Here is a 19,266-nt window from a genome sequence, read left to right as displayed (position 1 = left end):
GGCCTTGGCTGTTTTTAAATACTGCAACTTTCGGTGATTACATTAATGGTATGCCTGGCAGCGAGAAGATAATGCCGCCAAGCCTTGAAGGCGGATTTGATGGCTAATAACTCTTTATCGGTAACCGCATAGTTTAATTCGGGTGCCGAGAACTTTCTCGACCAAAATGCTACTGGGTGAATTTGACCCGTTTCAGGATCCTTCTGGGACAGGACAGCTCCTATGGCTAAACTGGATGCATCAGTTTCAACTATGTATGGAAGCTCAGGGCTTGGATGCTTTAAGACAGGTGCAGACGTGAATTTTGCTTTCAGCTCTTGGAAGGCCTTTTCAGCTTCTTCGGTCCACAAGAAGCGTTTGTTTTTTCGCAAAAGTGCTGTGATAGGGTGCACAACATGTGAGAAATCCGGAATGAATCTGCGGTAGAAATTAGCAAATCCGAGCATGCTTTGTACCCCTTTAACTGAACTGGGTTATGGCCACTTGAGAATTGCGTCCACCTTTCGAGAGTCCATTCGGACTCCTTTTGGAGTCAGGATAAATCCAAGGAATTCAACTTCCGTAGCATGAAAAACGCATTTTTCTAATTTTGCATATAACATCTGCTGGCGTAGTTTCTCAAGGACTGCACGAACGTGCTTCACATGGTCTGATTTTGAGGAGGAGTACACTAGAATATCCTCTATGTATACGACAACACAGACTTCAATGAGTTCACGAAGGACATCGTTCATAAAATACTGGAAGGCTGCTGGTGCATTGCACAACCCGAAGGGCATCACCTGGTATTCGAACAACCCGTACTTAGCGTGAAAGGCAGTCTTCCATTTGTCACCTTTCTTTCCACGTACCAGATGATATGCCCCTCGGAGATCTAATTTAGTGTAGATGCAAGCGTCCTTTACTTGGTCTAGTAATTCGGGGATCAGAGGCAATGGGTATCGGTTCTTAACCGTGATCTGATTTAATGCGCGGTAGTCTATACACGTTCTGAGGTCACATTCCTTTTTAGGCACGAAGAACAAAGCTGAAGATGCTGGGGACATGGATGGACGAATGAAGCCATTAGCAAGGTATTGATCCAAGTATTGTCGCAGGTGAAGGTTTTCGGGTTCCGTAAGGGCGTAGATCCTACTACATGGAGGTTGTGCACCGGGTATGAGATCAATTTGACAATCGTATGATCTGTGAGGTGGTAAGGTGTTGGCCTGTTCTTTTTGGAAAACATCCTGGAATTCTTGATATTCCTGAGGTAACTGCACGACTGGAGTAGCAACTGTGGCCAGGCCTTGGTTCAAGGGTTTTTCCAGGTAACAAGTATGTGCACAATCAGGGAAGGTTATTCTCTTCTCTCGCCAGTCACTAGCAGCATGGTCTGCATCAGGTAAGTGAAGTTATGTGTTTCCAACCAAGGTATCCCCAGTATTATTTGGAACTGCGGGGCTTTGATTAAATCAAACACAATAGTCTCCCAATGCCCATCTTGACCCAATAGTGTCATCTCTGCGGTGGAATGAGTTACAGGCCCAGAGGCAATTTCAGTTCCATCGACTGTGGTGATGACATCCGAAGTGGTCTTTTTGCAGAGAGGTAGATTCATCCTAGTAGCCAATTTGTGATCCACATAGTTTCCTATGGCCCCGCTATCAATGTATCCCCTTACTGCGTGCATACGTGATGGCTGCCTTGGATCCACAAGGACCATTGGTATGATGAAGTGCGAGGTCTGCGTACCCTTCTTCAAGCTTGGCAAGCAGACCTCTACGCTTGTCGGGCGTGGTCGTTTCCCGAATCAGGCTCTGTTTGATTCTTATCAGCAACTCCGACTACTTTTTTGGATGGGTTTATAAGGCAATCCCGTAGAAAATGTCCTGAGGCCCCACAGTACAGACATAATTGCAAGCCGTCTCCTTTCACTTTCCTTTTGAGTTAAGGGTCCCTTGACCCCCCCGATCTGCATCGGTTCTGGTGCATCTGTTCCTTTGAGGGTAACATTGGGTTTAACCAATACCCGATTCTCGAATTTAGCTCGATCAGCCTTTCTATTCTGAAGTCGGTGGTCTAACTGGACCACTAAGTCTATATATTCTGCGCAATCCTGAGGTGGGTTTTCAACTTGGTCCAAAACATCTTTGAGTTCACCCCGAGGTCCACGATGAAATAATGTAATTCGTTTTACCTCTGGCCATCCAGTTTCCACCACCAACCTATTGAAGGTTGCGATATAGGTTAGTAGATCCTGGTTACCTTGTCGTAAGGATAAGAGTTTGTTATCCAGGGCCTGACCCCGTGAATATCTTTCAAATAGTCTCTCCATGCTCAATTGAAACCCTTGGAAATCCCGAAGAAGAGGGTCATCCTGGTTGACTAGTGGAATTGACCAATTCGCTGCGCTGCCACTAAGTTATGATAGTACAAAAAGCTACTTTGGCTTGGTCGTTCGGAAAAGCTTCAGGTCTGCATAAAAAGTGCAATCGGCATTGGTTCATAAACACAGCAAACCTTTTCGGGTCCCCCACAAAGCATTCGGGTGAAGCTAAAGGAATGCTCCCTGGTAGAACCACTTGCATAGGATTGTTCGATGAAACAGGAGTTGGATTCCCCCCGAGTCCAGGTAATGGTGTTTGCCCAGCTTGGTTTTGCAGCAATTGTCTAGCAAGATCATCAGTGCGCTCCTTTGACACAATCGGTTCTCTCCTGAGGGCATTAGTTTCTTGGCGCACAGAGTGCACTTCTGCCCTAAGTTCCCCTAACAATAGGGTAGTTGGTCGGTTTCTGAGGTTTCCATGACACCCGGGTGGGGATTTGTAGATAGTCTTCGCGTTCTGTTACGCTCACCTGGTTCCCACAGGGGCGTCGATCGGACCCGGACAGCTGCGGTCTCCACCAACGTGATGCGTAGTGCCGAGATGACTGTCTGGACTGGCCTGCCTAATCTCGTCTGCTTGATCCGTAGAAGTATTCTCCTGCAAGTGGAGAAAGGGATTTAGCCACCCGTGGATTGGAGTTATAGCACCCTCCCACTGTTCTCGTTCTCCCTTCTTGTCACCTCCGATATACCCTTTTAGGAACCTCACCTTATGTTTTTAAATGATGAGCTCTCCATCCTGCGTGGATTGCAGGGGTGCGTAGATGCCAGTTACTTCACTGGTTTGAAGGCGTGGGAGAGTTCCGGAGAGTATTGACTCTGAGGTTCCTGGCAAGGTTCAGTAAGTATCAAGTTCATAGAGTTCAATATGTCCGATGATTCACTCTTGTTTCCCCCCTTCCTTCCTTGTCTTGCAGCTAAGATCGTGAGAAGATACCTTTGTGGCAGTTGGTGGCGCTCAGGTAAGAGTCTGTATTACCCGACGCCGTCCAGTAAATGTTGCAGGTGTTTGACGTGTTGTTTTCTCTCCCTTCGCAGGTGCAGCACATGAAGATGTGGAGAGTTATAGAATAATGCCTCCGTTGGTAATCAGGTAAGTCTATGGTGATAAGTGTTTTATTTGTTGGCTTTCTCGGCTCACCTTGTTGTTTTCTTTTGTCCCTCAGGTGCCGGAGTTCGGCGAAGAAATGATGGAAGAACCGCCGAATCGAAAGATGCTGCGAGGACTGGTGAGTATGGCGCGGCGCTGCAGCTGGAGATGCGACGTGTACAGAAATGATGTTCTTTCCAGGTCCGGAGGCGAGATGGATCTGAAATCAGGTGAGGTGTTTTCTAATCTTGTCCTTTTCTTTCCTCTTTGTTTTAGGAGCTCCAGATTCGAGGTGGGCGTGGCAGAAGACTGGATGCAGACTGCAGGCACGGTGAGCGTTACGCTGCTGCATGCAGAATAACGCGAAGCGTGTGCTGTTGTTCGGGTGTGGTTTAAATAGCCTCCAAAGTAGTCCCAGGTAAGAAGTTCCTAGTACCACGCCTGAGTAAAAAATAATCCCTGTAATAAAATAGTCCCATCCAGGCCTCAAGTTGGCTTTGACTCACTAGCAGCATGGTCTGCATCAGGTAAGTGAAGTCTATGAGCCTGGTGCCTATGGCGCCAGGACTGGTTTCTATAATGAGCCTGGCGCCTAAGGTGCCAGGACTGAACCCAAACAGCCCCCAGCCGGGGCTGTTGGGGTTTTAATAAGTATCTGGATGCCTGCTCCCGGAGCTGATGGGCTTGATCCTGAGGCCCGGGGGTAGGCATCATGAAAGCACTCTCCCCCCCCAAGCCCGCTCCTAAAGTTGTTCTTCCCCTTAGCCCTGGTTTGTCTGGGAAGTCCCGATGGAATTTCTTCACCAACCGAGGTGCATGAATGTGGTCACTAGGCTCCCCTGACCTTTCTTGTGGTCCGTAGCCCTTCCAATCGATTAAATAAAAAAATGGCGCCTGAATAGGGACCCTCCCCCACTTGTTCCATTGTGTACGTTGTAATATAAAGAAGGCGAGAAGAGAAAACGAAGCGAGGACGAGACGGTCGAGCCGGGATCAAGAGGTGTTCAGGGCGCCCCTGTGAAAGTGATGAGAGACTCCTTTGCAGATCTGTACACAGCTGATCCCTGATCGACGTGTCCGGCCAGAGAACAAAAAGGCGAGGGTCCCGAAACGAGGCAGAGTGAGCCAATATACGCAGACAGGACGATTTTTGGTTGCGTCTGTATACGGACGAATTGCGTCTTGAAGGACAAATTGGTTGATCAGGTGAATCATGCCCCGATTCTAAATAACCCTGATATTGGTTGAGAGTTGGTTTTGCAAAATTAAACGTCCAGGGTAACGTTGAAATTAACCAAGGGTAAGGTTAAAACATGCCTGAGGTATTGCCTTCCTGCCTAGTGGGTTTTTTCCACTGCGGTAGACAATCTTTGGAAACTGGCCAGGTCGCGCCACCCGTGGGGTCGCCGGCGTATGAAATGTATGTAAAGTATGGTGTAGGGGCGGTAATGTTTTGTGAAATTTGGCATAGGCAAACCAGGCACGAAGAAGATTTAAAATGGCCAAAACACAGGAGTTATGAGATTGCGAGGATAGATTATTTGGAAAAAGTATTGCTGCGAAATAACACGCCCTGCGGCATTTGACGTCATTAGAGATTGGACGAAGGAAGCCATGCTTCGTTGGAAAAGCAGGGAGAAAAATGCGCACAGGCACATGTCAAAAACAGAAAGAGTGAAAGAGCAGGATGAAAAGGAATGGGATGATAATTTGAGAAAGTCAGAGAGATGTGGTCAGTTGGGGTAGACAAAATATATCCTCAACGAGAATCGCATTCATCAGATGAGTTAATAAATAAAATATTAACTGAGACAAGGCAAGAGCGCCCAAAAAAAGAGATTAAGAGGATTGCACCAGTGCCTATAGCTCAACCCCCTTCAGTTGCCCAGCCCCTTCCAGCTGCTCAGATCCCAGTACAGCCACAGATCACACAGCCAGCAGCGCCGAGGTCCGCAACTCCAGTGCCGCAGCAGCCACTCCCCGTTCCCGGTCCGGTTGTTCCATCCGCACCTCCCTCCCAAGATATTTCCCATCCCCCTCCGCCCATTGAACTTGAATTCACTGTAATAAGAGAAGACAATAGAGGGAGAGAGGGGACGGCACAAAGTGAGTGCACTAGAGTAACCCGTAGTGGGGTCAGCAAGGAAGAGAAAACGGGAGTTGAAAGAACAGGCAGAGATGTATATAGACGGAAATGATGAAATATCAATGCTGGATTCGATGTATGATTTCAGAAAGACTGGTGAAAAACAGGTACTGTTGGAATGCATGGGAGAATATTTAATGGAGAGATGGAAGCAGTTAATTGGAATGTTACCGCCGCAGAAGTTGCGGGATTTGAATGCTTTGGCACAATGTAGAGAGAGAGAGGAAGAGATAAAAGAACATGTGGACAGGCTTTTTGAATTTAAAAATGAACTTGATGATGCATATGTTGAAATGTTTGCCATGCCTGGGTCTAGAGGCAAAGATATAAGAAGTGATAGGAAAGAGGCGGTACAATATGTGCAGCAGCGATTTCTTCTGCCGTCAAAACAGGCGAGTGAAAAATTAAAAATATGTATATGGGAGGCCCTAAAATGGATTACAGATCCAAGTATTCCCACGATGGAAGTGCATGAAATATTTGATCAATACACATTGTCAATGAAGAGAAAAGCATTGCAGGTGATGGTTGAATATTTGCAGGACATAGACAATAAACAAGCTAGCCCCCCCGAATCGATGGCAATATATAAAAGAGCAATAGAACGCGGAACGGGAGAAACAGCCTTATCACTTGATTTGGGAATAGTATTGCATATGAGGGAGGGAGGAGGAACAGTAAGTGCGGTATTTCCTATGAGGGAAGTCCCACCTACTTTTGTGCCGAAAGTAGAAATTCCTGCATCAGGTAATCAACCAGCACAGGTAACAGAAGCGCATTATACAGCACAGTATGTACATGTCCCGTTCTCCCGACAAGAGGTGAATAATATAAAACAAACGATTCCTGATTTGAGGAAGAATCCAGCGGGATTCTATAAGGAAATAGAGTCCTATTTGAGATTGTCCATTTTTACCATGAATGATATAGACTTAATATTCCAAGTAATTTTGCCAGCGGATATATGGAAGTAAATAAGGAAAGTAGATGATGATGATGCCTACGGTGCCACGTGGGAAAATCTAGCAAAAGAGTATAAGGATAGAAAAGCAGGCGAGAAACCATCGGCAACTATGGCAGCGCTACCAGGACGAATAATACAAAAACTGAAAACAATTGTTCCAGAAAAAAGAATTGTATGGGACAAATTAACTGCATGCGTTCAAAACAAAGAGGAATTATCTACAGATTATTGTAATAGATTTGAGGAAGTGTTTACAGATTTTAGTGGATAGGATGTAAGCACAGAGGCAGGTAAAAGGCTATTTGTTGATAAGTATGTGAGAGGATTAATACCTCCAATTCAAAACTTAATAACGACATCGGAAAGTGCATGGCAAGCAAAATCATTGAGTGAAGTATTGCATATGGCCCAGTATTATGAGAATAGGGTGAACACAGAGAAAGAGAAAGAGGCAAAGTGTAACGCTCACCTGATTCCCGCAGAGGCGCCGGTCTTGACTGGGTGAATGCCGTATCTTCAAAGGTGATGTGTAACACACGGTTGGCTCTTTGGGCTGGACCTCTGTGCGCTGTATGTCTGACTCGAAGAGTAAGATGTCTGCAGATAGAAAATATGGGATTAATGAACTGGGGTTATTGGGTGCCTCTCTCCTCTTCCCTTTCTCTTCTCCTGTAGAACCCCAAAGGTTAACGCCCTCACCTTAGGTAAGTGAACGCCGAACTCTCCATCTGCCTCGGGGCAGGGTGCCGTAACCAGTTTCTTCACTGGATAAGGGTGCAGGCCTCTTGACCTCAGAGGACTGCTGTCCGTCGTTAACTGCATGAACGGTAAGTTCTGGGCACTTCAAATGTCTTAAAAGTCTTTTGTAATGATATCCCTTGTTTTGCAGGGGTCCGGCGATGGCGGGCTGATGAGAGTTGAGGATCGAACCCACGTGAGGAATAGAAGCACCTGGAAGCACGTAAGTAAGCGCTTGTAGCCTGCTTCACGGTGCGCACTAACTGTCCCTTTTATCTTGCAGGTACAAGTTTGGAGCTTTAGAGAAGCTGAAGGGTGCTGGAATACCCACTGGATTCGGCGTGGGAAGGAGTAATGGCACGTGAGTAATAAAGTTGCCCAATGTCTTTAAACGCACCTTCTTTTGTCTTTCAGATGCGGGATGTAGCGCCGAAGGCCTCAAGCGTGCGAAGAGCTGGTAAGCTTTTGTCTTTCAGATGCCGGAATGCAGTGCGAAGACCTCCGGAGCCTGCGAAGAGTAGGTAAGCCTTTGTCTTTCAGATGCCGGAATGCAGCGCGAGGCGTTGGTGACAGCCGATGGACCAGGTAAGAGATGCGCTGCCACTGAAGACCGTAGTGCTAACCTGTTCTTTCTTTGTCTTTGCAGGTGCTGCTGAAGACTGGATTCCAGGATGGTAAGCCTTTGTTCCCTTAGGCCCAGGATCAGAAGCAGAAGACACGATGAGCATTCTGCTGCAGAGAATGCAGAATAACGCAAAGCAAGATTCATCCATCGGGTGTGGTTTAAATAGCCTCCTGTAGTGCTTAGGTGTCTCCTTCCACAGCCACGCCTAGGTAAGAAAAGAGTTCCTGCTTTCCAGAAGAGTTCCAGTGTTCTGAACCTAGGAAGTGGCTCCTGCCCCACCCAACAGGAAAAGTAGTCCCAAACAGAAGAGGATCAGGGGTTCAACTGGCAGGTAAGTAAGCAGCATGGTCTGCTGCAGGTAAGTCCACCCAAGCATTATGAGCCCGGCGCTTCCAGCGCTGGGACTGGGCATCTTTATGAGCCTGGTGCCACTGGCGCCAGGACAGGGTCCAAAAGGTCCCAATTGGGACTGGCTGGCACTCGGAACCGGGGTTATGGGTCTGCTTCCAAGGGAGTCGGGCAAGTCCTGATCTTTTGGAAGCAGAGATCATGACACAAAGGACAGGGTAAATTTGAAAACGAGGGTGTTACTTCAGCAGGTGACTGGACACAAAAGAGGGGAAGGAAATGACACTCAGAATCAGAGCCGAGAACAGAGTCAGGTTCCTTATAACCAAAATCAGAGTGGGCAAAATAAAGGCAGAAGCGGAAACATTTTTGACACACAACCCAATACATATTATTGTGGCGACTACACATCGGAGGATGTGTTGTTTCCCCATTATCCCCAATAGGACAGCCCAGGAGAGGGGTCGGAACCATTATCTATCCCCGTGAATCAAAAAGGACCCTACGTAGAAATGAAAGTCGGGGAATAGAGAGCACAACTTTCTCGTAGACACAGTTGTGCAAAAATGCTCAATAGCCCACCACTTGGTTCCTGAAATACCGCTGTCAGGGCAAAGTAATATTTTAGTAGGGTTCGCAGGTACCCCAGTAATCAATCCAGTGTCCCAATCAGTACCAGTAAAATTAGGTCCATTTACTGAATATTGTCCATTTCTTAACAGAACATTGTGGGGAGAATCTTTTAGGATTAAATTTGTTGAAAAAACTGAGTTCAGTTATCCATTACACTCCTGATGGAGTGTTCTTGACAATTTCGCCACAGAATATACCAGTGTCCGAATTTTTGTCCAAACCTTTGCCGGGGGAGTTGAGTAAAGTACCAGCTTGCATATGGGCGATGAATGACAATGATGTGGGATGATTGAAAATAGAGCCAGTAAAAATTGTTTTGAAGGAAGGAGTAACGTTGCCACATATTCCTCAATACAAGATTTCAATGGAGGGAGAGAAAGCATTGAAAAGTATTGTTTCAGATTTGGTAAAATTGAAGGTAATTGAAGAAATTTACAGGTAGCACATGTAACAGCCCCATTCTCCCGGTGTATAAGAAAGGAGGTAATGAGATACTGTATTGTTTCATAATTGATCTGCGCGCATTGAACAAAGTGGTTGACCTTCAATTCCCATTGGTCCCAGACGTCACCACGTTTTTGACAATGATACCCGCCTCGGCAGAATATTTTAGTGTGATAGACCTTAAAAATGCTTTTTTCAGCATCCCAGTACACAAAGATAGCAGATACCTGTTTGCGTTCACTTTAGGAGGGCGGTCATTCACATTCACACGCATTCCACAAGTCTATACAGAGAGTCCGAGTATTTATAGCAGGGCATTGAAAGAACAGCTAGATATGTTAGAACTACTGGCAGGTTGCGTATTATTACAATACATAGATGATTTATTAATTGCTGCGGATACAGAGAAAATTTGTAAAGAAAGTACTGTCTAGTTATTGTCACACTTAGCAGCACATGGCCATAAAGCTAGTTTGAAGAAATTCCAGTATTGTCAAAAGGAGGTGGCTTATTTGGGATACCTACTTTCGAAAGAGGGGAGAAGACTGACACCAGAAAGAATAGAGAGTATCGCTGGTATGCCTATTCCAAAAACACAGAAAGGAGTCAGAGCCATAATAAGCATGGCTTCCTATTGCCGGCAGTGGATAGTAACTTTGCAATGATTGTGCAACCAATGGTGGCATTGACAAAAAAGGATGATCTGATACCTTTGCAATGGAATGAAGAATGCCAGAGAGCATTTCATCTGCTTAAAACTGCAGTGTGCTCCGCCCCAGTTTTGGGCACACCAAACTATGAAAAAAAATTCAGATTGTTTGTGCATGAGAATGAAGGCTGCGCGTTGGCTGTTTTGACAGGAATAAGGTGGAAGAAATAGACCATGCGGTCCTTTTTCTTCCGCGCTGGACCCTGTCGCTTGCGCGCTACCACGTTGTTTGCAAGCTGTTGCAGCGGCTGCTGCGTCAGTGAAACAAGCTGAAGGAATGGTGCTGGGGCACACCTTAATTATAATGGTGCCACATGCCATAGACGTTCTATTACATAGAACGCAGACGTAACACCTCACGTCCGCTAGATTGACTAGATATGAAATTGTCCTATTTGCACCACACATCCAAACTATGAGGTGTAGCACTTTCAATCCTGCAGAATTAATGCCACTGCCCAATGGAGAACTAGGTGAGAGTGAATCACCTCCCCATGATTGCTTAATGGTTACTGAGGAAGAAACGAAAGGAAGAATTGATTTAACAGACACCCCACAGAAAGAGCCAGATGGAGAACTGTTTTTTGATGGCTCCTTCTTCAAATTACCTGATGGCACATCAACTGCTACCCATGCTATTACGACACAGAAAGTATTGTAGAAAGTAAAAGAATCCCCTACAACTCCACACAAGCCGCAGAGATAATATAACCACAGCATGTGAAATTTCTGAAAATCTGAGTGTAAACATATATACTGACAGCCAATATGCTTTTGGGGTGGTACATAACTTTGGCCAACTCTGGGCTGAGAAGGGTTTCTTGACATCACATGGTACCAGAATTCAACATGGGCCTTTGATTGTGCGATTGCTGTCTGCACTTACGTGTCCAAAGCGCCTAGCAATAGTGAAATGCGAGGCGCATAAAAAACTAACATGTAAAGTGGTGAGAGGGAAATGCATTTGTAGACAGGATTGCGAAGCAAACTGCCAATGATTTGAATACCAAGATGTTAACAGTACAGTCAGAGGAAGTGCCTTGCATGATAGAGAATGGGATTTCGACTGTTAAAGAGATGCAGGCAGAAGCCAATGCTGATGAAATACAGGAATGGGCTGAGGGCTCCGCAGAATTAGATCTAGAAGGTTGTTGGGTGGACAAGAAAAGTAGAAATTGGATGCTGCCCAACTCCTATGTAACCGCGATGGTCACAATGGCCCACAGTCCCACACACATTTGTGCAAAAAAGATAGTCAAGCACTTAGCCACAGTATGGCAAAACACACACATAAAGAAAAATGCAGAAAGACTGGTCCAGAATTGCATTACGTGTCTGCAACACAATGTGGGGAAGGGGACAGCGACTCCAACAGGTAGTTTTGGCCCACCTTCTATGTCATTCGAGGTAATCCATTTTGATTTCATAGAAATGGGAAGGTGTCAAAAACTTGAAATACGTTCTAGTGGTTGTATGTGCGTTCAGTAAGTGGGTGGAAGCATATCCATTGAAGGACTGCACTGCCATGAGCACTGCAAAAGTGATGTTGAAGGAGTACTTTTCATGGTTTGGCCTGCCCGGGGTCATATGGTCAGATAATGGCCCGCATTTTGTGGGCGCAGTGGTACTACAGATTTGCGCAGGTCTCCAGATTGACAAACGATTCCATTGCGCCAGACATCCCATGAGTGCCGGCCTTGTTGAGCGCCAGAACCGCATACTAAAAGCCAAAATCAGCAAAATCTGTGCGGGGAATTAGTTGTGTTGGACAGACGCATTGCCTCTAGCGTTATTGTGAATGCGCACATCTGTGCAGGGAAGGAGTGCGCTCTCCCCTTACGAGATCGTGATGGGGAGGCCGGCGAATGTTTGGTGTGCACCTCAGCCAAGGCGATTGAGAGAAGTAGAGTATCCTGTGCTCAGTACATATTGTTACCTGTTAATACAGAAATTGTGTTTGATTCATCATCAGGTGCAGGAGGCTCTTCCGATCAGGTATACTGGTCCAGGGCATTCGCTGCAGCCAGGGGAATGGGTTCTGTTGAAGAACTTTGAGAGAAAGTCATCGCTCGCACCCAGGTGGCGTGGACCCTAACAAATCCTTTTGGCAACACAGACTGCAATCCGTGTGGATGGTAGAAAGGCGTGGATACATCCAACACATGCGAAGGAGGTCCCATCGCCATTGAAAGAATTGACCGATCCAGACGACAAAAGAGAGACAGCGGCCCCAGAAACAAAAGAAATTGATATCAGCTCTTTGTCACAAAATTTGTCTGATCCTGAAACAAAACCTGGAAAGATTGCTATAAAGGAGAAAGGGCTAAGAGTGCCCCAACGTTGCCCAGCAGAATCTGCATCATTGCTGGCTGACACCAAGCTTGCATCGACACTTTGGCGCCCACCACTTATCGTTGCGCTGCAGGCTGGCACTGAGCCTGAGTCCAGAAGTGCACCCGCACTATTCATTGATCACACAGTACCAGGAGTAAGGCGGTATAAATTGCGGCCTCGAAACAAGGAGTGATCAAATCTTCATTTTATTGATCTTTGTTGCCTCTGTTTCCCATCACGGATGAAGTGGGAACCAGAGGCCTAGGGGAGAAAGGCGTGGGAGTTGTGCAAATCCGACAGCTCAAGAATGCGGCTCCCCGGTGCTATCTTTGAAAAATCCATGTGCAGATCACCCCTCACGGACAAGAGGGGCCCATATGGTATTAAGGCAATTGATAACTGCTCTGGAGTTCTTTGAGCGATAGCAATCCAGGCTGCTGAGAACTGGCAAAACACTTTGTTGACATAACTGAACTTACTAATATTCGAAGGAGTGCAACGGTAAGAGGTATTCACAGTGAACATTGTTGGAGAAGAAGAATCAAGAAAAATGCCTGCACCAGCTTCTACCCCCTCCTGCATCAATGCTGATAATGTAGTAAATATAGAGACGGTAAGAATGCCGAAAAAACAGTGCTGAAAGTATCGTATGCTGATCTTAACCATAGTCATGTGTGTTATGAGTATAATAGCACCAGTAATGACAGTATTGGTATTATGGTATTTAGAAGAAATACCCCCATTAGAAGTGTTCTTGCCAATTAGAAATGTTTCCGCTACTGAAAGCCCGGTCCATGTAATTACTTATACTCTGTCCCCAATGGAAGAGAGACATAGGGAAGGATATGGAAATAACACACTACTGCTAATAATGAATATGACATAGCCAATTCTGAGATAAACAATTGTTGGGTGTGTGCTCACTGACCACAGCATGGTGGTAATGGAATAGGTTGGTATGTGCAGCCATTGCCATTAAATTCTGCATGTTACGCATCTTTAAGTGCATTGTACTATGGGAAATGGAATAAGAGTGAAACAGGTCAATTAGATAGAACAAATATGGATGAATTCGAGGAGGCGGTAATGAAACCTGCAGGATGCTCTATATTTACCAAAGCAAGATTAATAAGACCAGCAGTCACACCAAAAGATAGATTATATGTGCCATATAAATCATCTGTAATTACGTTTCATATGAACCTAGAAGGAAATAAAGATACAGTGCCGCCCTCCTATGCAGTAAATTACAGGGCACGCTCTGTTCCATTTTGTTTAAAGAAAAAAGGCTCCTATTCAGTAGGGACATACACCCGGTGTAGGAACATTGCAATCCTTGAGAGATGCCCATTGAGGAAGAGAATTGGACTAGATACTGCTCACTCACTAAGAAGGTCTCTCTAAATTCTGGGCTGCGGCTAATCCAATTCAAAATACTAAATAGACTACATTACACACCGATCAAAATAGCAAAATTTGCCCCGGGGGTCTCTGATGCATGCCCCAAGTGTAATATGCCACAGGCAGGAGACTTACATATGTACTGGGAATGTTGGGGGGTGGCAGGCTTCTGGAAAATTGTGGCTGTGATGCTGGAGGAAATAACACAGATCCCCCCCGGACTTAAAACCCCAAGAATACCTATTTGGGGACATAGGAAAATGCTCTGAGAAAATTATAAGATTGTTTAATATTGCATGTGCGGTGGCTAAAAAATGTATCCTACAAAAATGGAAAAGTGCAGGCCCACCCAGTATGAACCAATTTCTTTGTGAACTAACACATGTGAATGAAACGGAAGAACAATATGTCTTGACCCGACCTCCAGCCTGTAGACCCAAAGACATATGGGGCTCATTTAGAGTCTATTTGTGTAACATGATCTCTGATGATGATGAATTTTTGTAATTCTCTATGAATATATTGACCACAAATTGTATATTTCTTGTTGGTATGAGGTGCAATGTTAAAAGGTGCTCTGTGTCTCTTTGTGACCACTAATAAACAAAGTTGTTTTTTAAAAAAAGCAATATTGTGTGACCTTTGACACAATAGCATCACAGGCAGTGATAGTCATGCAGTCCCAAAGATATTTTTTGGTGTCCGGGGCAGTGATTAAAGGTTAGTTGCTTGTGATTTCTTTCAGTGTGTATGTGTTAATATTGTTCCTGAAATAGTGGGGGCGATTGAGCGTAGCGAGGGAGCTATAAGAATCTAGGGAGCGTTTGGGGGTGCCTCCCAAGAATTTATTTTCAAATATAGGTTGAAATTGTGCATTTTACAGCAGAAAAGGTGACCAAAAAGTCATAAGTTTACAATCAGTTCTAAAGGGGAACATGAACATTTCATGTCAGCAACAGCAGACAAGAACATTTTACAACACAACACATTTTAATGATCAATGTGTCCACAGTGTAAGACAGCACTGTCACTGACAGTGCACTCAGAATCTCTCCCACAAGACCAGGGGCTCTGTGTGCAACCAACCTAGCAGGCCTAGTGCACACTTTACCTTTTTTTTTCTTTCACCAATAAATCAAACGCAGTCCCCCGCTACCAGAAATAATGCAGTCGAGTATCCCGCATTTGGGGACATAGCAGGGGTCAGCAAATACGATGTGCATTGGGTGCGCCTCACCCTGGGAGATCTGCCTTTGTGATCACAGATTCTCCCCTGCAAGTAAGTATGAGTTGCAAGCAAGAGGGCAGTGTTTGGGTCTCTTCTGGAAGCACCGCTAAGCGAGGGTGAGACGGCAGGCCCTGACCCAGCCCCGCCCTCCCCCGGAAGCTCTGAGCGTCTGCAGAGCTGCCTGTCCCGTGTGTAGGGGGAAGCTCCGGCAGGCAGATCCCAGCAGAAGAGCACATTGTAGCACAGTTCCTTTCTCCCATCAGGCCCTGCTCGGCCCGAGATTTGGATACATTCGGGCCTGGCTGCCAGCCAGCAGGCCCAGTCGGATAGGGATGGCTCGAGCAGGCCTGCTGCAGTCTGCCCACTGGCCTGTCAGACCCACGCTGGGTCCATGGCCCTCCTGAGCGGACATGTCGCCCGCTTAACAAGAGCATCTCAGGTGGGGTGCCTCCCAGCCGGACATGGCAACGCTGTGAGGCAAGGCCCGATCAGTGCTCAAACGGAACCGGCAGTAGGCAGCTGGCAACCAGGCCCCTACCCCCCAGGAGCTGGCTGGGCCTTCTTAAGGTTGGAGGGCCTGGAGGCGAAAACAGTGCCCGGGCAGGGAAGCTTCAAAAACAACACGGGGACCTGCTATCATGGGGTGCACAAGTCTGGGGTTAGGGGCCTGCGCACTTCACCCCTCCAGTTAATGCTGTGAACCTGAGCTGCTCAGCGCTGGCCCCCTTGACTGCAGCAAAATAAATTCTGCCGCAAGACCAGGGGCTCTGTATACAACCAACCTACTTGCACACTTTAATTTTTCTTTCACCAAGGAGCACTACAGCTCAAGACTTCCTGTTGTAGGAATATTTAATTTCAGGTCTTTTCATGTGATGTGAAGTCCTTCTGGTTTGTCCTCTTTCCTATTGCCTTGCAGTTGGACTTTTAGAAGAAGCCCTTGCTCCTTTTATCTATAAGGGGAGGGAAAGGTTTTGGGTAGGAGTCTGCTTGCACATCCCAGTATCCTTACTTTGGAAAGAAGGGGGGTGCAACTTTACCAGCCACACTCCTACATTTGATAAAAGGCCATTTTATTTAAGGTAGGTTTGCCTTCAATAAGTTTTTACCTCTTGCCCTGGTATTAGACATGCTTGGTGATGCTGTGAAACCAACTCCTTTCCCACCACCCCTTATCATCAACAATTAACAATGTAGTTTTAACTTCAGCCCTAGTTTTTCTCTGCAGCCGCTGCACCTCAAAATTCCTTTCTGCTTTACCCTGCCCTTCCTCCTATTGCTTTTCTTTCTGGCCTTTTTGTTGGTTTACCTTGCAGTTTCCTACATGACTACCCATGGACAAGGTATATCTGCCTACCCCCCTCCCAGCATAATAACAACCAATTAACGGGTAGTATAGCTCAGTGGCAACAGCTTGTCTTGGAAGCAAGATGATGCAGAGCAACACAGGTTCGAATCCTGGGTCCAGCTTAGAAACCTCTCCGGTACTATATATATTAAAACCTTACCTTTACTCCTTTTCACAACACCCGCCCACCCCCGTCTGCAGTACCTTCATGGGATCTGTCTCTCACCCAGGAATGTGGGTGGAAATATGTGTGTCTCCCAAAACCTTCACTTCATGTTTGCTAGGCCAATGCTCATTCTCCTGCAGAAACCCGGACCGTTTCACACCTGCTGTTTACTTCAGCTGGTTTTATAATATAATATATATAATATAATAACTGGCTCCACCTCAGACTTGTTCCACGTTACCTCTGCAGCTCCCTCTGAGTATCCCAGCCGTTTCCCGTAAGTGTGTTAGGCGTGGTTCTGCGAATAGTCCAATGGCTGCAAAGCCATATCTCTTGCTTCTGCATCAATGGATCCTGCATCACTTCTAAAATAAACAACCATCAACCAAATGTAGCATGCAAGAAACATCAAATAATTAGACGCACACAACTCCTATATCGCTCAGATTTTCACCTTCCCAACCGTTCTGGAAGCCCCGCTAAGCGAGGGTGCGAAGGCAGAGCCTGGCCCAGTCCCATCCCTCCCGGAAGCCACGACCTGGTAAATACATTTATTTATGCAATGTTTGTCGGATGTTTGTCGGATATCCGACAAACATTGCATAAATAAATAAAGTAACTGGGACTTGGCTGAGGACTGTAACGCCACGACCTGGTTTATTTATTTATGCAATGTTTGTCGGATCCGACAAAAATTGCATCAATAAATTAACCGGGTCGTTGCGTTACAGTCCTCAGCCACAACCCAGTTAAATTAACCGCGTCATGGCTGAGGACTGTAACTTCCTCTGGTGAACCCACACAATTTTATTTTCTTTATTCTTGTCTTGAGCCTTGCAGGCCACATAAAACGGCTTGGAGGGCCGCATTGTGGCCCGCGGGCCGTGTGTTGGACAACCCTGCTATACAACATCTTTACCAAGCCCCTTTTTGACCTCCTCCACTCCCACCAAATCGAATATACCAACTACGCTGATGACGCCCAAATCCTCAGTCCCCTCTACGGCATTCAACACCAAGACACTGCCAAAGTCAACTGCACCTATGAACTTGTCCAATCCTGGATGGTAACCCACAGGCTTTGTTTGAATGACTAACAAAACGGAGCCCCTCCTTGTCGGCAACCCAGCACACCTAGCCAACCTCGGCCATTACTGCCAATTCACCATTGACAACAACTCCATACCCGTCTCCCCAGTGGTCAAAACCCTCAGCGTCCACCTGGACTCCACTATCTCCTTCTGCAAGCATGTGAGCTCCATTGCCTCTTTATAAGCATACACCACCAGACTCATCAACGGCTTCCGCCCTTATCTCTCCACAGACAACTGCCTCAACATACATATGAGCAACCATCTGCTCCAAGCTGGACTGTTACAACTCTCTCATTGCTGGTACCTCCAAGGGTAACCTGCTAAAGCTACAAACTGTCCAAAACAATGCCCTCTATGCTGCCCTGGGCCTAAATAAATCAGACTACATCTCACATGCCAAGAGGGACGCACACTGGCTGCCAGTGTAGGACTGTATCTTCTTCAAAGTTCTCACCTTGACCCATCGCTGCATCAATAACACTGCCCCCAATACCTCTCGGAGCGTATCATCAAACTGACTTCCTCCAGACCCACCATAACTGCCTATGCCAACTTCCTACACACACTCAAGGTCAGAAGAAACGGAGCTGGATGCTCCAGTTTCCTCGCCCAAGCCAGCATCCTCTGGATCTCCCTCTCACCTCATCTGGGAATGGATAACTATCTTGCCATTTTCAGAAGAAAAACTCTAGGCATTTCTGTTTAACTAACTGACCACCCTGACCTGGAACTTCTCGTTCATATCTGACTTGTACGTAACTGTAACCAAACCTATATGTTCACAGCTCCTTGACGCCTTTGGGTTTTCGTGCGCTTTGCAAATGTAATAAATCCAATAAATAAATAAAATATACAAGTCCAAAAATGAATTGAATGATTCCAAAATAGAACCTCTATCTGACTCAGCTTTACCTCTAAAAATATAATATGATTTTTATTTGGCAATGCTCTGTCATCAATTACCATCATGAACGATTTCAACCGATCCCGATTAGTAACAGGAAAAATTAAGATATAATTCCCAAAAAACTGGTCCGAATGTAGTCTGTTGTGGTTGGAAAGTGGGGTAGAAAACGGTAGTTATTAACGTTAATACAAGGCTTAGATGACCCAAGGTAAACCAGCAAAAGTCCGACAAATGACTTAAGAAGGCCATCCCATGCGCCTCAGCCAGAGTCCAATGAACGTCATAGATAAGTAACGAACTCCATTCGTTATGGGAGTTTTTAAGTACTACTTCTAGTCCTCCATAGCCTAATAGGCTCAATCAATAGGCAGGTTTGGTTATAGTGTCAGGCTCTGTACACTAGTAAAGGGGAGGAAGAAGGCAGACCGCTATCTCAGGAGACTGGGATGGGATCCCACATGAGATTCCTATACCCAGTTTCCACCATCAAAAGAAAAGCAAGGGTGCTGTAGATGAAGACTTTACTCCCTATTTGAGTATGCAGTCCAGCGGGCAATGTAAGAGGTATGGAACTGGATTGATGAGGATGCTGCTCACACGACCGGCCCTGCCACTCAATTGCTCCACCCGCCACTAGTTTTCGTGCCTTAGTTAAGAACTCCAGGCCAGCTCCAGGTAGACTGCATTGAGGAGTGTGACGAATCGAGGGAATGTGTCCCTTCT

General features: G+C 46.1%; 1 protein-coding gene and 1 non-coding gene across 3 annotated transcripts in view; one reads left to right on the top strand and one right to left on the bottom strand.

Moving 5' to 3' along the window:
• NRAS (NRAS proto-oncogene, GTPase) overlaps nt 1-19,266 on the top strand; it is a 447,970-nt gene that overhangs the window by 129,803 nt on the left and 298,901 nt on the right. The window contains exon 1 of one of the 2 annotated variants that reach the window (XM_069633405.1): nt 12,992-13,012. The exons of the other annotated variant lie outside the window; for it this stretch is intronic. The gene's annotated coding sequence lies outside the window, so the exon portion shown is untranslated. Of the gene's footprint in view, nt 1-12,991; nt 13,013-19,266 lie in introns of those variants that run through there. 2 annotated transcript variants of the gene reach the window in all.
• Nucleotides 14,928-15,087, bottom strand: LOC138522138 (U1 spliceosomal RNA). The gene has a single exon (XR_011283251.1). It is a non-coding gene; the product is annotated as a U1 spliceosomal RNA (small nuclear RNA).

This window comes from Ambystoma mexicanum, chromosome 13 (assembly GCF_040938575.1).
Source record: "Ambystoma mexicanum isolate Mex_15411 chromosome 13, UKY_AmexF1_1, whole genome shotgun sequence".
Lineage (NCBI taxonomy): Eukaryota > Metazoa > Chordata > Amphibia > Caudata > Ambystomatidae > Ambystoma > Ambystoma mexicanum.
Note: the sequence above shows the minus strand (reverse complement) of the source record. Positions and strands in the feature narration are given on the sequence as shown.